This window comes from Tupaia chinensis, unplaced genomic scaffold, assembly GCF_000334495.1.
Source record: "Tupaia chinensis unplaced genomic scaffold, TupChi_1.0 Scaffold000473_1, whole genome shotgun sequence".
Lineage (NCBI taxonomy): Eukaryota > Metazoa > Chordata > Mammalia > Scandentia > Tupaiidae > Tupaia > Tupaia belangeri.
In genome coordinates, this window is record NW_006159982.1 from 893271 (window position 1) to 899912 (window position 6642).

The window sequence follows — 6642 nt, forward strand, 5'->3', positions numbered from 1 at the left end:
TCTCCCACCCGACAGTGAGCACCATGACTTCAGTGAATCCCCAGGACCTAGGTCAGTACCTGGAACATAATGAATAACCAATATGTATTTGCTAAGTAACTAGGAAAGGTTTAACTATATTTGAAGACAAAAACAGAGTAATTCCAAAACTAAAATTAGATCATTTTTAGTTTTATCGAAAGTTTTATACTTAGCATCATTTATTTTCATTGGGAGGAAAATATGATTTTATTTTTTAAGAATACACACTAATGTATATACACAACATTAATAGAAAGACATGAATAAATAACCTTTAACATCTCATTCATCCTCACATAGCACATGTCTCCAGATTTTAAAGGTTGCCCAACTCCAACCTTTCTCTCATGTGTGCCAATTTGGGGGTCCAGATGGATACATGGCTGTATCCATAGCTGGCTCTTATTTTGAGATATAGTTTATATTCCTCTACTTTTTAGTCCAAAATTTTCAACCTGGAAAAATGCTTTAAAAATATAATGGCCCACCCACAGTGACATAGGCTGTAGTGACCTTGCTCTGCAATGCTGGATCCACGTGGCTGACTGGAGTTAAGGTCCCAGATAGTACTAAAACCTGCCAGGCACGTGGGGCTGGAAGGCCAGGGCAGGAAATAGTGAGGTGGCCGGAGACTGTCCTGGGCCTCTCTATCTTTCTCTCTCTCCCAAGAATTTCTTTATATAAATAAACTTTGAAAACCAGTATATGAAAAATACCATACACTAGTTTCCCAATTTTTAACATGTTGGCACATTCACTTTCTCATCCTTTCTTCTTCACATATATTTTTTATGTTTTTCCTGAATTGGTTTATAGAAATGTGTTGATAATCAAGATATTTCACCCTATATATATATATATATAAAACCACAATGGAAGAATCATATGCAAGATATTTAACATTTTTAAAAATAATTATTTATTTAATTTTACTCATTTATTCACTTATTTTCATTTCACCAGAGAGAAACATATGGGAGAGGGGCAAGAAAGCAAACCACCAGGTCCAAGACTTGAACCATGGCCAGCCATGTGGAAATCCAGTTCCTCAACCACCATGCCATGTACTAGCCCCAAAATTAATATTATTATTCAATATATAGTTCATATTCAAATTTCCCAATTTCTCAATAATGTTGTTTGCAGCTTTTGCTTATATCTAGGATCTAATGATGAACAGTAAATTATATTGGTTGTTATATCCCTAGTACAGTTTTCCTCCTTCTTCTCCTTTGTCTATCATTTTGCTGAGATTTTTAAAGCATCCAAGCCTACTGTTTCCTTACTACCAGATTATGTTTAAAGATGGTTCGTAAAACTATACCTAAAAATTAGATTTTTAATACATCTCTTCGTAGCCACAAAAGAGGTGGTAATACAGTGAAGTAATTACAAGCCTAGTCTATGCACCAGACCTATCTGGGTTAGAATGCAGTTCTACCACTCATAAATCTTGAGAAGTACTCAGCAGTTTCTCGCCTCAGTTTTCCTGGTTATAAGAGGAAGATGACCTTACTATCCACCTCACAGGATTGTTGTGTAGGGTAAACAGGTTAATCATAACCTCGAATAATACAACTCTTCATTCTGTTGAGTCAAGCTGACCTCCTATGCATTCTCTAATAATACAACCCTTCAGATGAGGAGTCTTCACAGTGTTTCTAGAAAATGCATTTTGTAAAAACTTGTGCATGGATCTCAACATTTTTTGCATAAAAATAAACTTGTACTTTCATTACATTTCTCCACAAACGTTTTGAAGTCCCCTTGTATGTGAAGCACTTAGAATACTACCTGGCATGTGGCAAATGCTTCGTAAATGTTCGCTCTATTTATAGTCTTAAAACCACACTTGAGTCATTTCTATTTAGTGGTTGATTGGGGTGTATGAAATACACAAAGGAAGCTTTATATTTTCCCTGAGTACACAATAACTATCAGTGACCTGATTGAGAATTTTAATTAAGTCTTATTATTGTGTTTGGAAATTCAGAGCGTTTTCCCTCATCCACTCTATTGGAAACTCAGTCGGGAGAGGAAGGAATGGTGGCATCTCCGCGCAATGTGTTGACAAGGCTGGGAGATGAGCTGTCTTGACATAGCACGCCTCTAGAGGGCAGCAGAGGCACTTGTGGCTCCCTGGCTCCTTTGCAAATGAACTCATGTCTTCCCGTCCACAAATGGCATAGGAGGTCAGCTTGACTCAACAGAATAAAGAGTTGTGCAATTGTTTACTTGGGGAGAAGAAACAAATAGCCACGAGCAACACCAGTATAGCATACGTTATCATTATCTTTTTGGTAATAAAACTAATCTTCAATTTAACTGTTCCTGAAGTTTAAATATATCACACTAATGTGCTCCCTCATCCAAACTAGGGTAACATGAGGCTCAGTAGTCCTGGTTCCAGGGCTTTAATTCTAAGCAAGCAGCTGAGTATTGAGAGTGACTTAGTGGCATGATAGCTGCCCGTGCCAGCTCCCCATGGGCAAGAAGCATCATCATTCTGCATGGAAACCTCGTCTGCCTGGCCATTACTTCTTTTTTTTTTTTTTTAAGGTTTTTTGCCATGGGGGAAGTGACTTGCTAGAGAGAGACAGAGAGGCACTGAGAGGGAAAGTGAGAAATCACCCTCCCGGTGGAGGGGTGGTCAAGCCACAATTCCTTCTCCTCTCTTTTCTCCCGGGAACTCTATAATACAAACACACACGTCCAGTGTGATTTTCAAGGCACCAGGCCTGGGACTCAAACTGCAGTCAGCCATGTGGAAATCCAGTGTATAACCAATATGCCACCTGCTGGACCCACTACCTCTTATTCTTCAAAGTTTCCAAATGTGTATAGTATGAGGGTTTCATTCTTCATATCATCAAGACCATTTTATAAAAATTTTATTTTACATTTACAAAATTATCAGAAAACTACTTTTCTCCAATAATCTATTACCAAGAATAAGAAGTCTACTTTTAAAAAAATCACAGAGCATTCAGAAATGAATTACAGACGATTATTGCAATGTGATCTACATTCCAGCTGGGTAGAACAGAGTAATGGATACGAGCAGGCAATCAAAAAGCAGATAACCTGGGCTTGAGTCCCAGCTCCATAACTAACCTCTGTGGTCTTGAACAAGTTACTTAATCTTTGCATACCTCAGTGTCCTCTTCTAAAAGACGGAGATAATAATAGTACTCACCTCCAATGATTGTTAGAGTTTTAAGGAGTAAATAAATGTGACGCTCTCTCTATAGCTTCTTGCACTTAGCAAGCACTGTAGACCTGTTAGCGTTCATTATATAGGATCTCACAAGCTTTTGCAAGCAGTCAGTCTTTCCCTCTGTCAATCTCTCCTTCCCTGTTGACATGATGAGCAGCAGAGATTAGGGTTGAATGCACCAGAGCATGTTCTTCTCCACAAGTATATGAAGAAAAGAGTCATGGTATCAGCAGTTGGTGCAATGGCTATGTTGCTGGACTCCCATGTAGTCAACTACAGTTCAAGTCCTGGACCCGGTGGCTTAAACTCACACTGGGCACATGCACGTGTAAACCCAAGATCCTGAGAGGAGAATGGAGGAGACGGGATTGTGGTGTGGCCATGCCCCTGGTGGGTGATTTCTTGCTTTCTGTCTCTCTGTCTGTCTCTGTCTTTCTGGTGAGCACACGCGTCCTATACCAAAAACCTCCCCAAAACAAAAAAAAAAAAAAAAAAAAAGAAAGAAAAGAAGAGTCTTCCCTCCTTCAGCCAAAACACAAAGGAAGAAAATGACAACTTCTCCATTTCTTAAGGCTTCTCCTTAAAGTGACCTTGCTCTGTGTAGCCCTCCTTCACTTCCTTGAGTCCTCTTCTAGGACCAGTAAGGTTCCAGCTGACCTTCCAGATGCAGACTGGGTCCCACTTGTTTCTCTCTTGGTCACTCACATTCTAGCAGAGCCATCCTAAGAATCTTGAGGGGATTATTTTATTGGTCACCCACCACTAGGCACAAACTATCCCTTTTCTCATCAAGTAGGAGACACGTAAGTGTACATATTCCCTTTCAAAATAGAAATTTAAAAATAATTCCTTTAAGAAAAATAAAGTGAAATCTCTTAAATATTTTTAAAAAGAATTAAAAATTGTTTCAGATAGGCCAGCAGGTGGCATAGTGATTACGTCACTGAACTTGCACATGGCCAATTGCAGTTCAAGTCCCAGAAAGAGTGATTCAAAATTTGCACCAGGTGTGTGTGTGTGTGTGTGTGTGTGTGTGTGTGCCCAAGATCCCAGGAAGAGAATAGAAGAGAAGGGATCACAATGTAGCCATCCCTCCAAGGAGTGATTCTCACTTTTCCATTCATTATTTCTGTCTCTCTGTCTTTCTCTCCAGTGAGAACACAAGCCTGATGGCAAAAAAAAAAACAAAACAAACAAAAAAAAACCTTCTTTAAAAAAAATTGTTTCTTGAGACCAGCAGATGGCATAACAGCTACATCACTGGACTCCCATGTAGTCTACCATGGTTCGAGTCCTGGACCCAATGGCATAAACTCACACCAGGCACGTGTGCATGTGTGACCAAGATCCCAAGAAGAGAATGAAGAAGGGATTGCAGCATGGCTGTCCTCCCTTGGGGGTGATTTCTCGCTTTCTGTCTCTGTCTTTCTGATGAGTGCACACACCCTATAGCAAAAACCTCTCCCCTACAAAAAAAAATTGTTTCAGAAAACAGATATCAAGTTACACCAAAACTAATTTTTTAAAAAGTCAGGGTGGTGGATTAAGATCATGCAGTAGCAGCATCTTAAATGAACATTATCTTAATGTAAAACTAGATTTCAAGGCCAGCTGGTGGAACAGTGGTAATACAACTGGACCCACACAGGAAAGGTCCAGAGTTTGCATTTCAGGACCGCCCTCTATGCACCAGCATGGACGTACCTACGATCTGGGCTAGCCGAGACTAGGGGTGGGTTGTGGCCTGAGGACCCTGTTGGTGGTGCTTCTCTCTGTCTCTCTGTGTGTCTCATGGAAGAAAAAAACACCATCTGTATAAATATGTCTTGTTAAAGTAAAAAGACTTGTGGGACCAGCAAATGGGGTAATGGTTGCATCACTGGACTCCTACCATAGTCAACTGTGGTTTGAGTCCCAGACCCAGCGGCTTAAACTCCCACCAGGCATGTGTGCATGCATACCCAAAATCCCAAGAGGAGAATGGAGGAGAAGGGATTGTGGCATGCCCACCCCACCTGAGGGGTGATTTCTCACCGTCTATCTCTCTGTCTCTGTCTCTCCAGCGAGAGCATGCACCCATAGCAAAAATCTCTCTTAAAAGCAAAAACAAGGGACCAGCAGTTAGCATAATGGCTATGTTGCTGGACTCCCATGTAGTCGACTGTAGTTCGTGTCCTGGACCCGGTGGCTTAAAACTCACGCTGGGCACGTGCGTGTGCATGCCCAACATCCCAAGAGGAGAATGGAGGAGAAGGGATTGTGGCATGGCCATCCCCCCTGGGGGGGGTGATTTCTCACTTTCTATCTCTCTGCCTGTCTCTGTCTGTCTGGGAGGGTACCCACCCTATAGCAAAAAAAAAAAAAAAAAATACTCACACCAGGCACATGTGCATGCATATCCAAAATCCCAAGAGGAGAATGAAGGAGAAGAGATTGTGGTGTGGCCATCCTCCCCTAGGGGAGTGATTTATCACTTTGTGTCACTCTGTCTCTTTCTGTCTCTCCTGCAACCACATGCACCTTTTAACAAAAATCCCTCTAAAAATATAATAGTAATAAAAAAGTCATGTGGAATCACATTTTACATAATTATCTAAGAACTGGGCAGGTTCCATGAGTTATGACTGAGAGCAGAGCATCCTTCCAAGCACAGTAGTTGTCTCATATTTCAGTCTGCTCCCTGAGCTTACCTTAGACGGGGGACTTGGATATCTGAAGCTTTTTGGTTCAGCAAAATAGTAATAGATTTCATTCAGTCATACTTTCAGCATTTTCAGAAATCCAGTAAAAATCCAAGGTAGTCTATGCTCTACAGTTCTTTTGAAAGCTGTAGAAAAAGCACTGGTAATACCATAGCACCCTGTAAGGGCACGATCTTACACAGAGAGTATGGTAGTTAAATACATGGCTTTCAGAACCAAACTGCAGGGTTTCACATCCCAGCTATTCCACATAGGAATTTTGAGATCTTGGAAAGACCCAGTGGCCTCACCTGTCACACAGTAATAACAGCTACCTGGGGACCAGCAGTTAGCATAATGGCTATGTTGCTGGACTCCCACGTAGTCGACCGCGGTTCGCGTCCCGGACCCGGTGGCTTAAAACTCACGCCGGGTGCGTGTGCATGCGTGCCCGAGATCCCAAGAGGAGAATGGAGGAAAAGGGACTGTGGCATGGCCATCCCCCCTGGGGGGTGATTTCTCGCTTTCTGTCTCTCTGTCTCTGTCTGTCTGGCGAGCGAACGTGCCCTATAGCAAAAACCTCTAAAAAAATACATAAATAAATAACAGCTACCTGCAGCAGACAATGCAGATGTTTCTGTCCAGTCTCCTCAGTGTGCACCCGATGCTCTCTTTCCCCAGATCTCTTTCTCACACACACCCCTTCCTTGCCCTCCCAGAGGT